The sequence below is a fragment of the Mirounga leonina genome, unplaced genomic scaffold (genome assembly GCF_011800145.1).
Source record: "Mirounga leonina isolate KUSES-001 unplaced genomic scaffold, KU_Mleo_1.0 Mir_418, whole genome shotgun sequence".
In the NCBI taxonomy this organism is placed as follows: domain Eukaryota; kingdom Metazoa; phylum Chordata; class Mammalia; order Carnivora; family Phocidae; genus Mirounga; species Mirounga leonina.
Genome location: NW_023270739.1, coordinates 17,065,169 through 17,091,298, shown reverse-complemented (window position 1 = coordinate 17,091,298; position 26,130 = coordinate 17,065,169). Strand labels below are relative to the sequence as shown.

General features: G+C 38.1%; 1 protein-coding gene across 1 annotated transcript in view; it reads left to right on the top strand.

Annotated features, from left to right (window-relative positions):
• ANO4 (anoctamin 4) overlaps nt 1-8,016 on the top strand; it is a 231,393-nt gene extending 223,377 nt beyond the window's left edge. The window contains exon 27 of the mRNA XM_034987747.1: nt 7,445-8,016. The gene's annotated coding sequence lies outside the window, so the exon portion shown is untranslated. The remainder of the gene's footprint in view (nt 1-7,444) is intronic.
• The last annotated feature ends 18,114 nt before the right edge of the window (nt 8,017-26,130 follow it).

The window sequence follows — 26,130 nt, the reverse complement described above, 5'->3', positions numbered from 1 at the left end:
CAGGGGGGTGGAACCCTCGCTGGGACAGTGTGGTCACAGGACCCTCGGGGTCACAGAAAGACCGGGGTGCCTGAGTGTGGCAGAGCTCCCAGGTATCAGAGCAGGGAAGCTGGCTGCAGAGACGGAGCCGAGGAATGGGCTCTCAGCTCAGGGTTGCCATAAACCATGATCCGCGGCACAGTCGGGCCACTGCTCCTCCAGCAGGGACCCAACAAGCAGCAGATCCAGGGAGACTCCCCTTCCTCCCCCAGGAGGAGTGGTGCAGGAGCTCACTGCAGGGATCTGCTGGGTTTGGAGACTCCACACGGGGTCATGTGCCAGAGATAGAAACGCTCGGTCACAGGCCAGGTGAGCACTGAGTGAGGCCAGAGACCAGGGAGAGGGGAGTGACTGACTGCTTTTTTCTGGGGGCACACTGAGGAGTGGGGCCCCGAGTTCTAGGCTCCTCTGGGGCGGAGATTGGGAGGCCGTCACTTTCACTCTCGGCCTCCAAAGCTGTACGGAAAGCTTGCAGGGAACAACAGCTCCGGAGAGCAAACCCAAGCAGATTACTTAGCCTGGACTGGGCAAGGGCGGTGCAGTTCCGCCTACAGCGAAGACATTTGGGAACCACGGCAACAGGCCCCTCCCCCAGAAGATCAGCCAGAACAGCCAGCCAAGACCAAGTTTACTGATCAATGAGAACGGCAGAACTCCAGAACTAAGGGAATACATCACATAGAATTCATGGCTTTTTTCCCCATGATTCTTTAGTCTTTCAAAGTTAATTTTTTTAATTTTCTTTCTTTTTGAATTTTTCTTTGTCCCTTTTCAACCAACATCTTATCAATCGCTTTTTTAAAAAATCGTTTTTTATTTTTCATTTTTAGGGTCATATTCTAACCCTTTGTTGTAGTTAACCTTATTTTTTGTATATATATAAGTTGTTCTCTCTTTAAAATTTTGGGATACAGTTTCTTCTAACAGACCAAAATATACCCTAAATCTCTATAGTGTATGGCTTTGTTCTAGTCTCCTGCCTGATCACATTCTCCCCCCCCTTTTTTTAAATCCTCTTCTTTTTTCAACCAACTTCTTATCAATTCCTTTTATAAAATCTTTTCTAATTTTCATCTTTACAGGCATATTCCATCCCTTCATCATATTTACCTTTATTTTTGTACATATATAAGTTTTTCTTTCTTTAAAATTTTGGGAGGCACTTTCTTCTAACAAACCAACATACGCCCAAAATCTGTGGCAATGATCTATGCACCAGCCTGATCATATTTGATCATATGCTGTTTTTTTGTTTGTTTTTTCTTTTTCCTTTTTTCTTTCTTTCCCTTTCATTTCCCCTGGTTTCAGGTCTCTTCTGATTTGTTTAGTGTATATTTTTCTGGGGTCATTGTACCCTTTTAGCATTTAGTTCTCTCATTCATCTATTCTCCTCTGGACAAAATGACAAGACGGAAAAAATCACCTCAAAAAAAAGAACAAGAGGCGGTACTGACTGCCAGGGACCTAATCAACACGGACATTAGTACATTCTGAACTAGAGTTCAGAATGACGATTTTAAAGATACTAGCTGGGCTTGAAAAAAGCATGGAAGAATATAGAGAAACCCTTTCTGGAGAAATAAAAGAACTAAAATCTAACCAAGTTGAAATCAAAAAGGCTATTAATGAGGTACAATCAAAAATGGAGGCTCTAACTGCTAGGATAAGCGAGGCAGAAGAGAGAATTAGTGATATAGAAGACCAAATGATGGAAAATAAAGAAGCTGAGAAAAAGAAAAACAACTACTGGATCACGAGGGCAGAATTCGAGAAATAAGTGATACCATAAGATGAAACAATATTAGAATGATTGGGATCCCAGAAGAAGAAGAAAGAGAGGGCAGAAGGTATAATGGAGCAAATTATAGCAGAGAACTTCCCTAATTTGGGGGGGGGGGGGACAGGCATCAAAATCCAGGAGGCACAGAGAACCCCCTTCAAAGTCAATAAAAATAGATCAACACCCTGGCATCTAATAGTAAAACTTACAAGACTCAGAGACAAAGAGAAAATCCTGAAAGCAGCTCGGGAGAAGAGATATGTAACCTACAATGGTAGAAACATTAGATTTGCAACAGACCTATCCACAGAGACCTGGCAGGCCAGAAAGGACTGACATGATATATTCAGAGCAGTAAATGAGAAAAATATGCAGCCAAGAATACTATATCCAGCTAGGCTGTCATTGAAAATAGAAGGAGAGATCAAAAGCTTCCAGGACAAACAAAAACTAAACGAATTTGCAAACACAAAACCAGCCCTACAGGAAATATTGAAAGGGGTCCTCTGAGCAAAGAGAGAGCCTAAAAGTAACAGACCAGAAAGGAACACAGACAATATACAGTAACAGTCACCTTACAGGCAATACAGTGGCACTAAATTCCTATCTTTCAATAGTTACCCTGAATGTAAATGGGCTAAATGCCCCAATCAAAAGACACAGGCTATCACATTGGATAAAAAAACAAGACCCATTGATATGTTGTCTGCAAGAGACTCCTTTTAGACCCAAAGACACCCCCAGATTGAAAGTGAGGGGGTGGAAAACCATTTACCATGCTAATGACACCAAAAGAAAGCTGAGGTGGCAATCCTTATGTCAGACAAATTAGATTTTAAACCAAAGACTGTAATAAGAGATAAGGAAGGACACTACAAAATGGTCTATCCAACAAGAAGATCTAACAATTTTAAATATCTATGCCCCTAACATGGGAGCAGCCAATTATATAAGCCAATTAATAACAAAAGCAAAAACACACATTGACAACAATACAATAACAGTGGGGGACTTTAACACCCCCCTCACCACTGAAATGGACAGATCATCTAAGCAAAAGATCAACAAGGAAATAAAGACTTTAAATGGCACACTGGACCAAATGGACTTCACAGATATATTCAGAACATTCCATCCCAAAGCAACAGAATACACATTCTTCTCTAGTGCCCATGGAACATTCTCCAGAATAGATCACATCCTAGGTCACAAATCAGGTCTCAACTAGTACCAAAAGATTGGGATCATTCCCTGCCTATTTTCAGACCACAATGCTTTGAAACTAGAACTCAATCACTAGAGGAAAGTCGGAAAGAACACATATACATGGAGGCTAAAGAGCATCCTACTGAAGAATGACTGGGTCAACCAGGAAATTAAAGAAGAATTTAAAAAATTCATGGAAACAAATGAAAATGAAAACACAACAGTTCAAAATCTTTGGGATGCAGCAAAGGCAGTCCTAAGAGGAAAGTATATAGCAATACAAGCCTTTATCAAGAAACAAGAAAGGTCTCAAATACACAGCCTAACCCTACACCTAAAGGAGCTGGAGAAAGAATAGCAAATAAAGCCTAAGCCCAGCAGGAGAAGAGAAATAATAAAGATCAGACCAGAAATCAATGAAATAAAAACCAAAGAACAGTAGATCAATGAAACTAGGAGCTGGTTCTTTGAAAGAATTAACAAGATTGATAAACCCCTGGCCAGACTTATCAAAAAAAAAAAAGAGAGAGAGAAATGACCCAAATCAACAAAATCATGAATGAAAGAGGAGAGATCACAACCAACACCAAAGAAATACAAACAATTATAAGAACATATTATGAGCAACTATATGCCAGCAAATTAGATAATCTGGAAGAAATGGATGCATTCCTAGAGATGTATCAACTACCAAAACTGAACCAGGAAGAAATAGAAAACCTGAACAGATCTATAACCACTAAGGAAATTGAAGCAGTCATCAAAAATCTCCCAAAAAACAAAAGCCCAGGGCCAGATGGCTTCCCAGGGGAATTCTACCAAAATTTAAAGAATTAATACCTATTCTTCTGAAACTGTTCCAAAAAAATAGAAATGGAAGGAAAACTTCCAAACTTGTTTTATGAGGCCACCATTACCTTGATCCCCAAACCAGACAAAGACCCCATCAGAAAGGAGAATTACAGACCAATATCCTTGATGAACATGGATGCAAAAATTCTCACCAAAATACTAGCCAGTAGGATACAACAGTACATTAAAAGGATTATTCACCACAACCAAGTGGGATTTATCCCTGGGCTGCAAGGTTGGTTCAACATCTGCAAATCAATCAGTGCAACACAATACATTAATAAAAGAAAGAACAAGAATCATATGATCCTCTCAATAGATGCAGAAAAAGCATTTGACAAAGTACAGCATCCTTTCTTGATCAAAACTCTTCAGAGTATAGGCATAGAGGGTACATACCTCAATATCATAAAAGCCATCTATGAAAAACTGACAGCAAATATCATTCTCAATGGGGAAAAACTGAGAGCTTTCCCCCTAAGGTCAGGAATGTGGCAGGGATGTCCACTATCACCACTGCTATTCAACATAGTATTAGAAGTCCTAGCCACAGCAATTGGACAATAAAAAGAAATAAAAGGCATCCAAATCTGCAAAGAAGTCAAACTCTCATGTTTGCAGATGATATGATACTTTATGTGGAAAACCCAAAAGACTCCACCCCAAAACTGCTAGAACTCATACAGGAATTCAGTAAAGTGGCAGGATATAAAATCAATGCAGAGAAATCAGTTGCATTCTTATACACCAACAACAAGACAGAAGAAAGAGAAATTAAGGAGTCGATCCCATTTTCAATTGCACCCAAAACCGTAAGATACCTAGGAATAAATCTAATCAAAGAGGTAAAGAATCTGTACTCAGAAAACTATAAAATACTCATGAAAGAAATTGAGGAAGACACAAAGAAATGGAAAACGTTCCATACTCATGGATTGGGAGAACAAATATTGTGAAGATGTCAAGGCTACCTAGAGCAATCTACACATTTAATGCAATCCCTATCAAAATACTATCAACTTTTTTCAAAGAAATGGAACAAATAATCCTAAAATTTGTATGGAACCAGAAAAGACCCCAAATAGCCAGAGGAATGTTGAAAAAGAAAAGCAAAGCTGGTGGCATCACAATTCCAAACTTCAAACTCTATAACAAAGCTGTCATCATCAAGACAGTATGGTCCTGGCAAAAAAAAAGACACATAGATCAATGGAACAGAAGAGAGAGCCCAGAAATGGACCCTCAACTCTATGGTCAAGTCATCTTTGACAAAGCAGGAAAGAATGTCCAATGGAAAAAAGACAGTCTCTTCCACAAATGGTGTTGGGAAAATTGGATAGCCACATGCAGAAGAATGAAACTGGACCATTTCCTTACACCACACACAAAAATGGACTCCAAATGGTTGAAAGACCTCAATGTGAGACAGGAGTCCATCAAAATCCTAAAGGAGAGCACAGGCAGAATCCTCTTCATCCTCAGCCGCAGCGAATTCTTCCTAGAAACATTGCCAAAGGCAAGGGAAGCAAGGGCAAAAATGAACTATTGGGACTTCATCAAGATAAAAAGCTTTTGCACAGCAAAACAAATAGTCAACCAAACCAAAAGACAACTGACAGAATGGGAGAAGATATTTGCAAATGACATATCAGATAAAGGGCTAGTATCCAAAATCTATAAAGAACTTATCAAACTCAACACCCAAAGAACAAATGATCCAATCAAGAAATGGGCAGAAGACATGAACATTTTTCCAAAGAAGACATCCAAATGGCCAACAGACACATGAAAAAGTGCTCAACATTGCTCGGCATCAGGGAAATCCAAATCAAAACCTCAATGAGATACCACCTCACACCAGTCAGAATGGCTAAAATTAACAAGTCAGGAAATGAGAGATGTTGGCGGGGATGCGGAGAAAGGGAAACCCTCCTACACTGTTGGTGGGAATGCAAGCTGGTGCAACCACTCTGGAAAACAGTATGGAGGTTCCTCAAAAAGTTGAAAATAGAGCTACCATACGACCCAGCAATTGCACTACTGGGTATTTACACCAAAGATACAAAAGTAGGGATCCAAAGGGGTACATGCACCCTGATATTTATAGCAGCAATGTCCATAATAGCCAAACTATGGAAAGAGCCAAGATGTCCATCGACAGATGAATGGAATAAGATGTGGCATATATATACAATGGAATATTATGCAGCCATCAAAAGGAATGAAATCTTGCCATTTGCAACAATGTGGATGGACCTGGAGGGTATTATGCTGAGTGAAATAAGTCAATCAGAGAAAAACATGTATCATATGATCTCACTGATATGAGGAATTCTTAATCTCAGGAAACAAACTGAGTGTTGCTGGAATGGTGGGGGTGGGAGGGATGGGGTGGCTGGGTGATAGACATTGGGGAGGGTATGTGCTATGGTCAGCACCGTGAATTGTGTAAGACTGTTGAATCACAGACCTGTACCTCTGAAACAAATAATACATTATATGTTAAAAAAAAAAAAAGAAAAAAGAAAGCAGGAATGGAAAAATGAAGTGGGGGAAATTGGAGGGGGATACAAACCAGGAGAGACTATGGACTCTGAGAAACAGAGGGTTCTAGAAGGGAGGTGGGTGGGAGGATGGGTTAGCCTGGTAATGGGTATTAAAGAGGGCACATTCTGCATGGAGCACTGGGTTTTATATGCAAACAATGAATCATGGAACACTACATCAAAAACTAATGATGTAATGTATGGTGATTAACATAACATAATAAAAAAATGAAAAAAGAAACCTACAGTAAAAAAAAACAACTAATGATGTAATGTATGGTGTTTAATATAACATAATAAAAAGAAAAAGAATACTGTAGGGGATTTGTATTGTTAAACATTTTGTTACAGTCTGCCAGATACTAGACCTCGCTTTTCCATTCTCTATCTGTAGGATCTGGAATGGAATATTCATGTGGATTTGATTTCCACATTTGCAAAAGTAAAGAAGTTGGACTGAACAAATCTTTAAGAGCCTATCCAGCTTTTAACCTTCTGGGATCCTAGAATTTGTTCCAAACCCCTGACCCCGACACCCATTCAAATCACCTCTTCTCTGGCTCTGGTCAGCTGTCAGAGGAGAAAGACTAACTATCCAAATGGCTTTGTTTGGGGGTAGGAGGCAGACATTAGTGAAGAGCACTGTTCCTAGGAGCTCCAGAGGCTAGAGACCAGGGTGCAGCAGGGGCATTACCTACACCTAGGGGCTGCATTGGCCTGTAGGGCTGGTAACCAATTGGGAGTTTCTTCTGGTCTCATCACCATTTCTGATTTTTGCTTGAAAGTATAGTGTTTGTCTCTATTCTGCCAATGGTTGGCACGGTGTCACCTTGCTTCAGACTGCCTTTCTGACTCAGTCTTAAAGCAGGTACAATAATGTTTATACCATACCTGACACAGTTTGGGGTTACAAATTCTTTGAATGCCTTTGATTCATGTGAGTACAAACCAGCCATTGCACACTGCGTTCTTAAGCCACTGTGTATACATAGGGTTTTAATGCCTTCTTTTCTCTTTCTAGGTAATAGTTCATTTCCAAGCCAAGGACCTGAATTCTGTTTACTTCTCGCAGCTGTGCAAAAGCACATTCAAGTGAATGACTAAAACGCAACCGCAGTGCATGTCGCAGACATTGGCAGCATCGGGGGGGTCAGCACCCTTAAAGGACTACCTGGGAAATCATGCTGCTGTGAAATCACATTGCAGCACATAATTGCTATCTATCCATAGACCATTCTTGACCAAGCAAGCATGCACGTCATGGGCAGTTACATTCTCAAGTTTTTAAAACCAAGGGGAACTTGTATACTGGGCCTGTTTTTCAGCCTGTTTGCTACCTTTTTTGCATTCTACCCCATGTGAATTTTACAGACACTGGGCTAATAATAGGTATTCAGACACCTGGACACACATTCCTAGAATGTCATCATATGGTCCTAATTCCATGTCACTGAACGATACAGACAAGACCCTGTTTACAACTTTTTCTTTTTTTTTAATTTCAGATCTTTCTGAGGAGATTATTATATATGACATATCTATAGCTATGTGTATGGCCATAGATGTATTTCTGTGTGTACATATGTATAGTCATGTATTCTTACATATGTACATACAAATACAGAGATATATAAAGTACATAGCAATTCCTTACTTGTAAATAGCCAAAGGGTACTGACATGAATGATAAATTTTCACATTTAAATAGTCATCAACATGAAGCCATGTTTAATGCTTGTATAATGTGATGGAATAAAATTTAAAATAAATTTATGCACATGGAATATTTTCAGTTGGGTCTTCTGAAATTCTGTTGTATTTTTTTCTCCTAGAATAAGAGAAATCAGAGTGGGATCTTTAAAGAAAGCTTTATTACTCCTACATACTCCTGTGAAATCACTTCACCCTTCAGAGAGACTATATATATTTTTTCTAAATCCACCTTTTCCATCTTGTTTCTATGCTACCTTTTTAGAGTACCAAGCCACCTAATTAGAAATCTCACAGAAGAACTTGGAAAATGCCATTGACATACTTTGAAGAAGTAATATGAAATATAGCCAATGACACTTACGCTGTTTTGATTATCCAGCTTACTAGTGTGGTCTGCTAATCCTCGGAAGAAGACATACCCTGGGGGAAAAAAATTTTTTTCTAAGCATGCCTGTTGTGGTAACTTTTTCTGGAGATAGCAGAACCTGCCATTGAACAATGTTATCATCTTACCTGTGTCGGTTAGGGAGATGAGAGTGCTCCCATTACGGTATCTATCAAACACTATCCTCTTTCAGATGTGTAGAATCTCTTAAGCTGATTGATTCCCAAAGACCTTAGATGTTTTCTTAGTCTGTATGGAAACAGGCAGTCAAGAGTGGCTTTGGGCAGGCCAGAACTTCAACCATTTCTTGGTTTTGTCTTTCCATGACCTAATGTTCTTAGGAATGAAATTCTAACCTTAGCAGGGCCTAAACTAGGAGATGCACTTTATGGAAACTGAAGACAAAAGGACATTGAAGGAATTTTTTTTTTCCAGTCTTTGCCAAAAAGTCTGTGAAGTACTTTGCAGTAGCCCCTGGGAGAGGAATTTCTATGAAAAGTCTCAAGAGATGAAATGCAAAGAGACATTCCAATAAGACAAAACTTGCTCTACTGACTCAGCTTGTAACTTTTGTTTGCTATGCCTCTCCAAGCTCCAAGCATCATGGCCCAATAAATCCTTGGGGCAGGGAAAGTAGCAGGGGCAAAGGAAAGAATTGCGAACCCCTCTTTGGGTCTGGGATGGGCCATGAACATTCAGAGCTAGGTAGAGGACTACCACACACACTGGTCGGGATAAAGAAGTAAACATTTAAGTACCACTTTCTACCTGGTCTGAGCATAAACTGAACTTAAGACAGCTCTATAGCCAGAATTGTTTTCTGCCTCTGGAATTCTGCCTTTGCTATTACAAGTGCTTCTGACAATCACAATTCCTGATACATTTCTGGCATACAATTCTTCTCTTCCTCTCTTCCTCCTATACTGTCTCCCTCCCTCCCTCTTTCCTCCCACCGTCCTGCTTGCCCACTCTTCTTCCCTTCATTTCTTTCTACCACTACAGTGAATGTACTTACTTACTTTCCCTGTTTGGGGTACAAGGAAAATGTGGTGAACATCTTAAGGTGGTTTTAGGTTTGTTGAGGGGAGAAAGGCACAGAAGGTTATAGAAGAGAATTTCTGATGTACTTTACAAGAAATCAAGTGTCAGGAGTAACATCACCAAGATGGAGACATAGGTTCCTGACTTTGCTCTTCCTCACAAAATGAAAACTAACAACTATTCATGGATAAGACCACTGAGAGAAACTTAGAATGCAGGGGTAATGCTGAAGCACCCTCTATACCATGGAGACCGAAAAAAGACCACATTAGAAGAGTAAGAGGAGCAGCTACATGCTGACCACATTGCCCCTCCTCCAGGCTGGTACTATGCTATGCCAAGAGGTCTTGCCTGAGCCTACAGTTCCTCCAGGGGAGGGAAAGAGAGCCCAGTGTGGACAACCAGCACTCCCAGTGCTGTGGGTCACTTTTTAGGAATCCCCATTCCAATTTTACCCCCAGGAATTGCAGGGGAATCTGCAGGACTTGACCACTGGGAATCTGATTGTGATGGGGAAGTGGGGAGGGGCTTGCAAAAACCAGCAGTCAGATCTTGGAAAACTGAGTTCCTAGCTGCAATGCCCAAGAAGTAGTCCCAACCAGTGGCTTTATCTGCAGAGCCATGACCAGGGAACTCGGTGGGATGCAGATCTGCCTGATTCAGGTTCTTAAAACACATAGAATGGCTGAATGCATAAAAAAAATCCAATGATATACTGCCTAAAAGACATACATAGACTGAGTGAAGAGATGGAAAAAGATATTTCAAATAAATGGTAACCAACAGAACAAAATCCAAGAGTAGCTATACTTCCGTTAGGCAAAATAAGTGTTAAGCTAAAATAGTAAAAAAGAGGCAAAGAAGGTCACTATGCAATGATAAAGGGGTTAATCCATCTAGAAAATGTAACAATTGTAAATATTTGCACCCAACATTCAGAACACTTAAATATATAAAGCAAAGGTAATGGAGCTAAAAGGAGAAATGAACAGCAATACAGCAATACAGTACTAGTTGGGGACTTCTGTACCCACTCTCAATAATGGAAAGATCATCCAGACAGAAAAATCAATAAGGAAATGGCAGATTTGAATAACACTATAGACCAAATGGACCTAACAGACATATAGAGAACATTCTATCTGACAACACCAGAATACACATTCTTCTCAAATGCACATGGAACATTTTCTAGGATAGACTATATGTCAGCAAATTCAGAAAGCCTGAAATCATACCAAGTATCTTCTCTGCCCATAATGGTATGAAACTAGACCTCAATAAAGGAAACTGGAAAATTCATGAATGCATGGAAGTTAAATAACAATCTCCTGAACGACCAATGGATCAAAGAAGAAATTATCTCGGGACAAATGAAAATTGAAACAAAATACTTATAGGATGCAGCAAAGCAGTTCTAAGAGGGAAGTTCATAACAGCAAATGCCTACATTAATAAACAAGAAATATCTCAAATAAATAACCTAACTCCACACCATAAGGAACTAGAAATAGAAGAAAAACTGAGCCCAAAGGTAGCAGAGGAAGGAAATAATATTAGAGCAGAAATAACAAGAAAATTCAAAAGATTATCTTTTCATAAAACCAACTGTTAGTTTTGTTAAACAAAACTGACAAACCTTTAGCAGGACTAACCAAGGAAAAAGAGGACCTAAATCAACAAAATTATAAATGAAAAAGGAGACATTACAACTTAATCCACAGAAATAAGAAGATCCTAAGAGGCAACTAAGAACAACTACATGCCAACAAACTGGAATACCTAGAAGAAATGAAAAAATTCCTAGAAACATGCAACCTACCAAGACTGAATCAGGAAGAAATAGAAAAATCTAAACAGACTAATTTCTAGTAAGGTAATCAAATCAAAAATCTCCCAATGAAGAAAAGCTCCAGTCCAGATGGCTTCAATAGTCTATTTTACCAAATATTTAAGAATTAATGTCAATACTTCTCAAATCTCCACAAAAAAAGAAAAAGAAAAAAAAATCAAAGAGGATGGAAGACTTCAAAACTCATTTTGCAAGGTCAGGATTACTCTGATACCAAAACCAGAAAAGGACACTATAAAGAAAGAAAACTACAGGCCAATGTCCCCGATGAGTAAGAAGCAAAAATTCTCAATAAGGTACTAGCAAGCTGAATTCAGCAGCACATTAAGAGGGTCATTTACAGGGGCACCTGGGTGACTCAGTCAGTTAAGCATCTGCATTTGGATCAGGTCATGATCCCAGAGTCCTGGGATCAAGCCCTGCGTTGGGCTCTGTGCTCAGCACAGAATCTGCTGGCCCCTCTTCCTGTGCCCCTCTCCCCTGCTCATGCTCCCTCTCAAATAAAATCTTAAAAAAAAAAAAAAAAAAAAAGAGGGTCATTCACCATGATCAAGTGGGATTTATCCCTGGGTGCAATGATGGTTCAACATACACAAATCAATATAGTGATACATCTCATCAATAGAATGAAAGAAAAAAATACGATTATTTCAATAGATGCATAGAAAGTTTTTGACAAAATTCAACATTTGTTCATAATAATAACTCCTAACAAATTACGTATAGAAGGAACATACTTCAACATAATAAAGGTCATATATGGCTATCCCACAGCTAACATCATACTCAATAGTGAAAAGCTGAAAGCTCTTCCTCTAAGAGCAAGAACAAAGATACCAACTCTCACCACTCCTAGTCAACATAGTTCTTAAAGTCCTATCCAGAGCAATCAGACAAGAAATAAAAGACATCAGAAATGCAAAAGTAAAATTGTTTCTATTTACAGATTTTTTTATCGAGAAAATATATAAAGTCTGACTACAATTACTAAAAATCAATGAATTCAGTAAAGTTGTAGGAAACAAAATTAACATAAAAATCCATAGCATTCCTCATGGGTTGGAAGAACAAATATTGTTAAATGTTCATACTACCCAAAGCAATTTACAGATTTAACGCAATCCCTATGAAAATACCAACAGCATTTTTCGCAGAACTAGAACAAACAATCCTAAAATTTGTATGGAACCACAAAGGCACTGAATAGCCAATGCAATCTTGAAAAAACAAAACAAAACTGGAGGTATCAGCTGGAGAGCCTTGGGAAGATGGTGAAGTAGGAGAACCCTAAGCTCACCTCATCCTGCGTTTACAACTAGATATCACTCACATCCAAGTAAATAAAACGGAGAGTGATCCAAAGACTGGCAGAACAAACTCCACAACTAAATGTATAGAAGAAGCTGCACTGGGGAGGTTAGGAAGGGGAAGAACAGTGGTCAGGAGCTGCCTGCAGGAGGGAGAGAGCTGTAGTCTTGGAAAAGGGAAAGCACCAGAGAGCCCACATGGGGAAAATGAATCCCTATAATGTTGGCTTTGAAAACTAGAAGGGGCTAAATTCCATGAATTTGTATAACCACTGGGAGTTGGAGCCTGGCACTTTAAGTCAACTGACTCAGCAATGGGAAGATGAGTGATAGCCAGTCTCCTGGCTTAAAGAAACAACAGCCCAAGGAGAGGCAACATAGTTGGGAGGGAAATCTGTTTATACTGATTTTGGAGCATGTTGGTGGACTTCTTGGGGAACAAAGGAGCTGGCAGGTGACATTTTCCTACCGGTGCCCCCCCTCCCCAGCATAAACACAGAACCATGTGTGGGAAGCAGCACTGCACAGACACTTGCTACCCAACCTGCTCACAGTGAGCCCAGCTCATGAGTTCTCCTGAGGATTCCAAGCCTGCTGGCCTTGGCACTGGGCTCAGTGTAAATTTTGTTAATGCCACATGTACCTCACCCAGCCACTGCCTATGTGTGCCATAGACCCATGGCCACCATACTTCAGGAGATCTGGCCTAGGACTGGTGCTCAGCACAAATTTTGCTAAATCCCACACATCCTATGCAGCCACTGCATGCACAGGTGTTGCACACCCCAGCTGCACACTTCTTACCCAGCCATTGCTCACATAGACACGAGGAGCACAGATACCATACCCAGCCACTTCATGAACAGATGCTACAGGCCCCTTGCCACTTCAGCTACTGCATGCTGCACTCCCAGCAGCTACTGGGCTGTAGGGGATAGGGCCAGGACTAGCAACTCAGTGCACTTTGCTAACACCACCACTCAGAAAAAGCCCTTCTGCTGTCATGGCCTCTCAGAGGCAGCATGCCTGGGTCTCACTAACATCACAGAGAGCAAACACAGCCCACAAAAGGCAAAGAGTCAGTGAAGATGTCTGGACTGAAAGGTAAAGTGACTCAGATGCAATAGCAGAATGCAAGCAACAAACATAAGAGACTCCCCTGAAGAGCCAGGTTCTGGTAAACAGGGGACACTACACTGGAGGTCACTACAGGACCTCTTCTTCATGTGTCTTCTACTTTCAAGAGTAGATTTTCCTAATACAGAAATAGATACAGAGTGGTAGACAAAATGAGACACAGAAATATGTCCCAAATGAAAGAACAGGACAAAAATCACAACAGGAGATATAAGTGAAAGATGAAATAAGTAATATGTCTGATACAGAATTTAAAGTAATGACCATAAAGATACTCACAGGACTTCAGAAATGGATGGAGAACATCAGTGAGACCCTTGACAAAAAGATAAAAAATAACATATCTGAAATGAAGAATTCAATAAATGAAGAACTCAAAAAATACAATAGATAGAATAAATAGTAGGCTACAGGAAGCAGAGGAATGTATCAGTGATCTGGAAAATAGAGTAGTGGAAACTTACCAAGCTGAACAGGTGAGAGACAAATACTGCGTAATAAGAATAGACTTAGAGAACTCAGTGACTCCCTCAAGCATAAAAATATTTGCATCATAGGGATTCCAGAAGGAGAAGAGAGGGAAAGGGGAGGAGAAAATGTATTTGAAAAAATAATAGCTGAAAACTTCCTAAATTTGGGGAGGGAGAGATCCAGTTTCAGGAAATACAGAGAGCCCCCAACAAATTCAACCCAAGCAGCTCCACACCAAGACACATAGTAATTAAAATGGCAAAAATAATAGTGCTAAAGAAATAATTTTAAAGTTTGCAAGAGGAAAGAAGACAGTCACATACGAATGAAGCCCCATAAGGCTATCAGCTGATTTTTCAGCAGAAATTTTGCAGGCCAGAAGAAAGTGGCATGATGTATTCAAAGTGCTAAAAGGGGAAAAGCTGCAACCAAGAACACTTTCTCCAGCAAGGCTATCATTCAGGATAGGAGAGATAAAGAGTTTCCCAAACAAAAGTGAAAAGTATTCATGACCACTAAGCCAGCCTTACAAGAAATGTTAAGTGTGACTGTGAGTGGAAAACAAAAACCATAAATAAGACTAAGAAAAATAAAAGGCACAAAAGCAAAAAAAAAAAAAAATTAAGTAAATCTATAAAAATCAGTCAAGAGAAGCACAAAAGGATGTAAAAGATGATACCAAACATCTGAAACATGGAGGGGAAAGGTGTAAAGAATGAGTTCAAAATTAAGCAACCATCAGCTTAATAAAGACTGCTATATGCAGAAAATGTTCTATATAAACAATGGTAACCACAAATCAAAAACCACTAATACATATAATAGATACAATAAACCTAATCAAAGAGGTAAAAGACCTGTAGTCTATAAACATTGATGAAAGAAATTGAAGATGACACAAAGAAATGGAAAGATATTCCATGTTTATGGATTGGAAGAACAAATATTCTTAAAATGTCTGTACTACCCAAAGCAATCTACACATTTAATTTAATTCCTATCAAAATACCACCAGCATTTTTCACAGAACTAGAACTAACAATCCTAAAATTCAAATGGAACCACAAAAGATACCGAATAGCCAAAGCAAGCTTGAAAAAGAAAAGCAAAGCTGGTGGTATCACAATTCCAGACTTCAAGTTATATTACAAAGCTGTAGTAATCAAAACAGTATGGTACTGGCACAAAAATACATACATAGATCGATAGAACAGAATAGAAAATCCAGAAGTAAACCCACAATTCTGTGGTCAATTAATCAACAAAGCAGGAAATAATATGCAATGGGGAAAAAGACAATCTCTTCAACAAATGGTGTTGGGACAAAAAGAATAAAACTGGACCACTTTCTTACACCATACACAAAAATAAACTCAAAATGGATTAAAGTCCTGAATGTGAGACCTTAAACCATAAAAATTCTAGAAGAGAACACGGGCAGTAATTTCTATGACATTGGCAGTAACAACATTTTTCTAGATAGGTCTTCTGAAGCAAGGGGAATAAAAACAAAAATAAACAATTGGTACTACACCAAAACAAAAAGCTTCTGCACAGCAAAGGAAACAATCAACAAACTAAAAGACAATACAGAATGGGAGAAGATATTTGCAAATGACATATCCAATAAAGCATTAGTATCCCAAATAAAAAACTGATACAACTCAATACCCAAAAAACAAAAAACAAACTAAAAATGGGTAGAAGACATGAATAGACATTTCTCCAAAGAGGACATATTGATGGCCAACAGACACATGAAAAGATGTTCAATGTCAGTCATCATCAGGGAAATATAAATCAAAACTATAATGAAATATCACCTCACACCTGTCAGAATGGCTAAAATCAACACAAGAAACAAAAGGTGTTGACAAGGATGTGGAGTAAAAGAAACGCTCTTGTACTGTTGGTGGGAATGCAAACTGGTACAGCCACTGTGGAAAACAGTAGGGATGTTCCTCAAAAAGTTAAAAATAGAACTACCCTAGGATCCAGTTATCACACTACTGGGTATTTACCCCCAAAATACAAAAACACTAATTGAAGAGGATACATGCACTCCTATGTTTATTGCAGCATCATTTACAATAGCCAAATTATGAAAGCAGCCCAAGTTTCCATTGATAGATGAATAAAGAAGATATGGAATGTTATATATAAATATATAATGGAATATTATTCACCCATTAAAAGGAATGAAGTCTTGCCAGTTGCAATGTCATTGATGGGGCTAGAGAGTATAATGCTAAGTGAAATCAAATACCGTATGATTTAATTCATATGTGGAATTTAAGAAACAAAACACATGAGCAAAGGGAAAAAAATTTAAAGAGAGAGAGACCAAGAATCACACTCAATTATAAAGAACAAACTGATCATTACCAGAAAGAAGGTGGGTGAGGGAATGGGTGAAATAAGTGATGGGAATTGAAGAGTACACTTATTATGATAAGCACTAAATAATGTATAGAATTGTTGAATCACTATATTGTATACCTGACACTAATAATAACATTGTATGTTAAATATACTGGAATTAAACAAAAGACAGACAAAAACACCACAAAAAGAGAAAACTACAGGCAATGAACATACATGCAAAAATCCTCAACAAAATATTAGCAAACTGAATTCAACATACATTAAAAAAATCATTCACGGGGTGCCTGGGTGGCTCAGTCGTTAAGCGTCTGCCTTCGGCTCAGGTCATGATCCCAGGGTCTTGGGATCGAGCCCCGCATCGGGCTCCCTGCTCCGCGGGAAGCCTGCTTCTCCCTCTCCCACTCCCCCTGCTTGTGTTCCCTCTCTCGCTGTGTCTCTGTCAAATAAATAAATAAAATCTTAAAAAAAAAAAATCATTCACAACAATCAAGTAATATTTATCCCAGGGATATAATGGTGGTTCAATACTCACAAATCAACCAATTTGATACATCACATTCACCAGAGAAAAGATAAAAACCATATGATCCTCTCAATAGATGCAGTAAAAGCATTTGACAAAATACAACATCCATTCATGATTAAAAACTCTCAAAGTGGGTTTAGAGAGAATACACCTCAACATAATAAAGACCATGTATGGAAAAACCCACAGCTAACATCATACTCAATGATGACAGCCTGAAAGCTTTTCCTTTAAGATTGATTAGGAACAAGACAAAAATGTTCGCTCTCACCACTTTTATTCAACATAGTACTGGAAGTCCTAGAAGCAACAATAAGGCAAGAAATGAAAGGCATCCAAATTGGTAAGGAGGAAGTAAACCTGTCACTATTTGCAGATGACATGATACTAATATATATATTAGTATATTTGGTATATATATATATATATACCAAAAAACTGTAAGAAATGATAAATGAATTCAGTAAAGTTGCAGGATACAGAATATACAAAAATCTACTGTGTTTCTATACACTAATAATAAAGTGGCAGAAAGCAAAATTAAGAGAACAATCCCATTTAAAATTGCATCAAAAATAATGAAATACCTAGGAATAAACTTAACCAAGGAGGTGAAAGGCCTGTACTCTGACAACTATAAAACACTGATGAAGGAAAATGAAGAGGACACACATAAATGGAAAGGTATCCTATGCTCATGGACTGAAAGAATATTGTTAAAATGTTCATACTACCCAAAGCAAGCTACAGATTCAATGCAATCCCTATCAAAATATCAACAGCATTTTTCACAGAACTAGAACAAATAATACTAAAATTTGTATGGAACAACAAGAGACCCTGAACAGCCAAAGCAATCTTGAGGAAAAAAAGAACAAAGCTGAACTATCATAATCTCAGACTTCAAGATATAGTATGCAGATATAATAATCAAAACAGTATGGTACAGCACAAAAATAAACACATAGATCCATGGAACAGAATAGAGAGTCCAGAAATAAACTCATGCTTATATGGTCTGTTAATCTATAGCAAAAGAGGCAAGAATATACAATGAGGGAAAAACGCTCTCTCCCATAAATGGTGCTGGGGAAACTGGACATGCAGAAGACTGAAACAATCACTTTCTAACACCATATGCAAAAATAAACTCTAAATGGATTAAAGACCTAAATGTGAGACCTAAATATGAGACCATAAAACTCCTAGGGGATAATCTCTTAGACATGGGTATTAGCAACATTTTTCCATGTCTCCTGAGGCAAGGGAAACAAGTGCAAAAATTAACATTGGACTGTAATCACTACCTGAAATGCAAGTTGAAACCACATTGAGATACCATTTTACACCTGTCAAAATGACTAGAATCAAAAAGACAAGAAATAACAAATGTTGGCGAGGATGTGGAGAAAAAGGAATACTTGTGCCCTGTTAATGAGACATGGTTGCAAATTGGTGCAACCACTATGGAAAACAGTATGGAAGTTCTTTTAAAAATTAAAAATAGAAATACAATGTGATCGAATATTTCCACTACTGAATGTTTACTGAAGAAAACAAAAACACTAATTTGAAAACAATATGTGCATCCCTATGTTTATTGCAGGATTATTTACAATAGCCAAGATATGGAAGCAACCCGCAGGTGTTCATTGATAGATGAATGGATAAAGAAATGGTATATATATAATGGAATATTATTCAGCCATAAAAAGGATGAGATCTTGCCATTTGTTACAACATGGATGAACCTAGAGGATATTATGCTAAGTGAAAAAAGTCAGAGAAAGAAAAATACCATATGATTTCACATGTATGTGGAATCCAAAAAATAAAACAAAGAAAAAGCAAACCCTTAAATACAGAGAACAAATTAGTGGTTGCCAGAGGGAAGGTGGGTAGAAAGATGGGTGAAATAGATAAAAGAGGTACAAACTTCCAGTTATAAAATAAGTCATGGAGATAAAAAAATACAGCACTGGGAATATAGTCAATAACTATAATAACATTGTATGGTGACAGATGTTGACTACATTATCATGGTATTGAGTAATGTATAGAATTGTTGAAACAATGTTTTACTAATATAATATTGTATGTTATTTACACTTCCATTAAAAAATACAATAATCATAAAAAATCTAATTAAAATCAGCCAAGGATCTGAACATTTTTTCAAAGAGGACATGCAGAAGGCCAACAGATACATGAAAAATTGCTTAACATCACTATTATCAGGGAAATGCAAATCAAAACCACAATATAACCTCACACGTTAGAATGGCTATTATCACATAGAAGAGAAATAACAAGCATTGTGAGGATGTAGAGAAAACAGAACAACTTGTGCACTGTTGGTGGGAATAAAATTGGTGTAGTCACTATGGAAAACAGTATGGAGGTTTCTCAAAAAATTGAAAATAGAACTACTATATGATCCAACAATTCCACTCCTGGGATTTTATCCAAAGAAAACAAAAACACTAACTCAAAAAGATATCTGCACACTCACGTTTATTATGGAATTGTTTATAACAGCCATGACATGGAAGCAACCTAAGTGTCCATCAATGAATGAATGGCTAAAGAAAATATGTCTATATCTATATACATATATATAGCTGTGTGTGTGTGTGTTACCATTTGCAACAAGTGTGGACCTTGAGGGCATTAGGCTAAGCAAACTAAGTCAGAAAGACAAAGACAAATACTATATAATCTCACTTAAATGTGGAATCTAAAAAAACAAACCCCCCAAAACCCCCAACAACTGAACTCATAGATAAGGAGAACAGATTGATGGTAGTCAGAGGGTGGAGGATGGGTGATATGAGTGAAAGTGGTTAAAAGTACAAACTCCAGATATAAAATAAGTCCAGGGGATATAGTATATAGATATCATGATTATAGTTAATAATAGTGTAGTGCATATTTGAAAGTTGCTAAATAAATCTTAAATTTATCTTAAAATTATAAGTAGATGTGGAGATGGATGTGAACTAGACTTACTGTGATCATTTCACAATATATATAAATACTGGATTATGTAGTATACCTAAAACCAATATAATGTTATATCAATTATATCTCATTTTTTAAAAGATAAATAAGTACTAGGGATATAGCGTACAATATGATGACTGTAGTTAATATGGTTTTATGGTCTATTTGACAGTTTTTAACAGAGTAGATCTTAAAAGTTATAAGGAAAACAATATTTAAAAATTTTTTTGTATCTATATGAGATGATGGATGTTAACTAAGCTTAAATCATTTCAACAATATATGCAAGTCAAATCATTATGCTGTACACCTTAAATTTATACAGCACTGTATGCCAATTATATCTCTAACTGGAAAAATAAAAAAAGAAATCAAATATTTATTGGATGAATGCGTGCAAAAACAAATAATATAACCGTCAAAATATTAGCATATATTTATGATGAACTTTCCTTCTCTGTCTTGATGGTAGAATATTTAAAATATCATGCATAATGAATATGCCATAATTTGAGGATTTTCTAATCAATGAATCTTATGAGTCTCCGTAAGACTAGAATATTAGAAATATCCTACTTCAACACTGTAATCTTCATTAAAACTTCAGCCATCTGGATCCTTCAAGAAAGTAGGAATTCTAGATACAAAGTTATCCAAATAGTTAGCAAGGGTGGTTCATCTTGGAACTGACAAAATTTTGTTTTAGCTGATTTTTTAAATGGACATCTTTGTACAAATGGACCAAACTTTCCAGGGGTTCTTAAAGGAAAATGAAACCCATTTATCCTTCCCTTGTTGATTCAGTGTCAGCACTGTAAATATATTATTCTAATATACAGTAGAGACAGATTTAGAATATAGCAAATGCCCCTGCCAGGCAACAGACCCTTCTAGATTCAACACTCCAGAACCTCAAATGATTCTCAGGAAAGTGCTGGTAAAAGGCCTAACTTTGCATCTTGACCTTCAGAGCTGCCACCCTACTTATACAACTTTCTTCACCTTAGTCCCATTTCCATGCTAGCCAGGTCTACCTCCTCATATCCCCCAGAAGAGCAAATGCCTTCCCTCCTTCCAAAGCTTTCCTTATACTCTTCCTCTGTGCACCACACTCCCTGACAAAACATATTTCCTCTCTTCTTTGCATATTCAAATCATCTCTAGCTTCAAGGTCTAGCTCAAACTCCAACTGTTCCACAAGTATGTCTCTCAACAGGTCCTGTCCGTGGGTTCCCCTCTTGCCAGAAGTCTCCTATTAAACAATCTGCCCCATCCACTCAGACTCTTTCCTTAGCTAGTGCATGGATGTCTGTCATATCCTCACATAGCTTCTAAGTGATAGAGGTCAAGAACCACACCTTAACCTTCTCAATGCCTAACAGAGTGTGATGCCTACAGTCAAGTGTTCAGTGCTTCTTAAAATAAATGAAACTGAAAGGGAGACACTGTTGTTTATAACATGCAATCAATTTAAACTAACTTGCCTGTAAACACACTTCATCATGAAAGGGACAAGTGTAAGACATTAACTTTAATCCTCTAGTGAAGAAGTTAAAGTCACCCAGATTTAAATGACAGCTATTATTTTTCCAACAGAGATAGAGTAATTTCTCCAGATTGCCCATTGATTGTCCAAATTTGGATACCAATTTTATAATATTTAACAAAAAAAATTTAAGAAGGCTTGCTTAACATCCCTTTCATTACACAAGTGATTTTGAATACTTGATATACTCAATCCTCTAGTAGAGAGGGTAAATACTAAAGCTGTTATTAGTGGTACCCTCTGTAGAGCTGCACTCACTTTGCCTAGACATCAGCCCCCAAGGAGGTAGTCTTTAATTTTCATTAATTCAGACCTCACTAAATAGGAAGTTGTGATCATATGGAAGGGCTGAAGTCAAATATGCAAAGAAAATATTGTGAACAAAATAGAGTAAATATTTGAAAATTTTTCAAAGGAATTATTTATATAGTTTATTTACTAGTCATAAACCCAGTTTGTTTTTCCTACTAATTATCATTATCATCTAGTTCAGTAGTTCTCAAACTAATTCTAGTATGCATCAGAATCACCTGGACCCTACCACCACCATTCCTGATTCAGGTGAGCCAGAGAATTTTAATTGTTACAAGTACCCAGGTGGTGGTAATACTGTTGGTTGGGGATCACTCTTTGAAAACTATTGATCTGGTCAATATTTTGCTGTAATTTGAATTACTTTAATATACTCTACAATTCAAGCTGAACTTAATCAGTTTTCTCTGTGTAATATTTTAGAGAACATCACCCTGGAAATTTAGGTGGGTAGCAATTTTAAACTGTGATCTTAGTATCATAGCAGTTATCAGTTAATCATATCATTCAATACAAAGCACTGCTACTACATGGTCCTAGCTGAGCAGAGCACTGGGCATTTCTTGAAGGATTGATCAGTGCCACAAAAGGTCTTTTACCTTGACCTGCACTTTGTATCAACCCAGGAGCCTGAGAATAAGTTCTCCCAACTCCAACCCTTCACCTTCACCAATTTAGGAATGAGCTTACGTTAATATGTACAATGAGCAAAAATATTAAGATTATACGCTCTGGAGTCAGACAAAACTAAGTTCAGATCCAAGGTGTATGACCTTGGGCAAGTGATTAACTTCTCCAAGACACAGTTACCTCATGAAGTGGACACTTCAGTACACTGCTGAGATCCTCCTTCGATGAAGGACTTCTTGCCGTGGTGTTGGGAGTAGTAAAGCCAGACAACCTTTATCTCTCAGCCCCTTCTTAATTGCCTCATTGCAGAGGATCACCTGCTCCATGACCACACCCCTTCCTGTGACAGCGCATGTCAGTGACTAACTGATGCAGGAATATCAAAGTCTGGTTGTCTTGGTCCAGCTTGGGATAACTCTAAAGGGCTCCTCTCACTTCAGAATATCTGGGGCTCAACACTGCAGCTCAACCTTCACCTGTTTCCAAATCTGCATTTTTTTCAGTCTTTCTTCCACAGGTGTTAATCCTAAAGGCTCTCCTTAATAAACATTAAACACAACTAAACTCCATCTCAGACTCTGATTCTCAGGGAATCAAACAAGTGACACTCACTTAAAAACAAACCAAAAAGTGGATGAAAGCTCTAAGAAGCAGGAATTGTATAGATTCATTCATTTAATAAGCATTTATTTGGCCAGACTCTGTTCTGGATGCTAAGAATATAGCAGTGAATGCAGATGACTAAATTTAAGAAAAGAGATCATGAAAAGCATTAAGAGATTGAAATCAATTTTTAGCTACGGTATTGACTACTTGCTATAAAAAGAGAAAAGTATTTCTACCTCCCATCACCACTCCTTCACCTGCCTAGGTTTTTTTTTTTAATTGTCTAAGCTTATAATATTCATGTTCTGTTTGGAAACCATAAAATCCTTGATTGCTAGTCTAAGTAGTTCTTATCCTGTTTGAGCCTAATTCCCATAAGAGTTTCCTTCCTTACCTCCTTGCTGCCCTTGGGAGCTTAGAAATCATTATGTTGCTCTTCTACTACACTAAATTGTAGGAAATTGTGACACTAAAGTCCTATTCATCTGGACACCTCATACAGTAATTTCTGCTTCAGTGCTTATGAAACATGGTAAAGTTTTTCTAACTAACTTTTCTAAAGTTTTCTAACACCCCAAGGCCCCATGCCTGCCCAGACACACCACTTAGCTAAGTGTTTACATACTGGGATCTTATGACTCTAAGCTCTAACCAGGAGCTGGGGCACGAGTTGTGTTGGTTTTCAAACTACATAAGCCTATGATGGTTTGCTGCTGCCATCCCTGGCTCCGTACATAGAGCAGAACACAGAGACCTTTCCTCAAAGGCTCACCAGTGTATTAAATCTCATTGCTTCCTTCTGACCTTCACAGCTTAGGGGGTCCATTTCTACTCTAGGAGTTCCAGAACCAAGTTCTTACCTTCTAAGATATTTTATCCTTACCAACCTAAGAGGCTAGACTTCTGACACTCAGAAGCCAAGAAGAAATCCCTCTGGTATTTCTCTGGTATTTCCTGAAGCCTCCCTTTTCTGAGCTATAAATATCAAAGACCTGATTATTTGAATGTGAAGAAGAGCCAAGGAGGCAATAGAATGCTCCAGGGAGTAAGGGGGTCACTGATTAAATTTTCTGAATATCTCACCATTGTACTTCCCTCAGAATCTCCTCACATGCCTTTCTTCTTTGTTTGATTACTTCCCCTGTAGATGGCCTCCTTGAGCCAGCCCCTTGCCTCTCCAACATTGGTTTTTGTTTTTTTAAAGATGTATGTATGTATGTATGTATGTATGTATGTATGTATTTTTATTTGAGAGAGAGAAAGAGCGAGAGAAAGAGAGCATGAGCGGAGTGAGGAGCAGAGGGAGAAGCAGACTCCCCACTGAGCAGGGAGCCCGATGTGGAGCTCAATGTGGAGCTCGATCCCAGGACCCCAAGATCATGACCTGAGCTGAAGGCAGACACTTAACTGACTGAGCCACCCAGGCGCCCCAACCTCTCCAACACTGTAAACCAAGAAACTTCTTGATTCTTACCACTTTTTTGCAGTCTTGCCTTTGCCTAGGTAGTCTAGCTTCTACCCAGTGTTACATAGTGATGCCATGTATGGCCTCAGCAGGAAGGTAAATCTATGTATTTACCTCTCTCTACTATCTTTTGTCTCTCCACCTCTTTCCTTTCTCCCCCTCCATCTATCTTCACAACTGGTTCTATTATAAATTGCACTGTACTTTACATGCCTTATTTACTGAAACATCATGTTTCCTACTCTGCCTTAAGTATGTGAATAGGAGGCTTTATATTTTTCTAAAATCATGTATTTACTTCTGTTTAGCTCTCAAACGACTTTTCTCTGTAACTCACTTTCAATTAAGAGAAAATTCTCCAACCCTCAGAATGGAAGAAATATTTGCAAATTATTTATCTGATAAGAGACTTATATCTTGAATATGCAAAAAAACTCTTACAACTCAATAATAAAAAGACAAGCCAATTAAAAATGGTCAAAGGGTCTAAATAGACATATCTCCAAAGAAGATATACAGATGACCAATAAACATAAAAAGATGTTCAACATCACTATCAGGGAAATGCAAATCAAAACCACAATGAGATATCACTCCACACCCACTAGAATGGCTATAGTAAAAAATATAGTTAGGGCGCCTGAGTGGCTCAGTTGGTTAAGCGACTGCCTTTGGCTCAGGTCATGATCCTGGAGTCCCTGGATCGAGTCCCTCATCAGGCTCTCTACTCGGTGGGGAGTCTGCTTCTCCCTCTGACCCTCCCCCCTCTCATGTGCTCTCTCTCTCTCATTCTCTCTGTCTCAAATAAATAAATAAAATCTTTAAAAATTATATAGTTAATAACAAGCACTGGTCAAGACGTGGAGAAGTTAGAACCCTCAGATAGTGCTGATAGAAATGTAAAATGGTGCAACCATTTTGGAAAACAGTCTGTCAGTTCCTCAAATGGTTAAGCATAGAGTTACCATATGACCTGGCAATTGCACACTAGGTACATACACAAGAGAAGTGAAAATATATGTCCACACAAAATCTTGTACACAGGGTTCAGAGCAGCATCATTGATAATAGCCTAGAAGTGGAAAAAATACATCGTTCAACTGAGAAATTGATAAATAAAATGTGGAATAGCCATACAATAGAATATTATAAGGCCACAAAAATGAAGTATTGATATATGCTACAATATGGATAAACATTAAAAACATGCTATGTGGAAGAGCCAGTGACAAAAGGCCACATATTCTGTGACTTCATTTATATGAAATGTCCAGAATAGATAAGTCTGCAGAGACAGAAAATAGATCAGTGACCACTTGGGCTAAGGG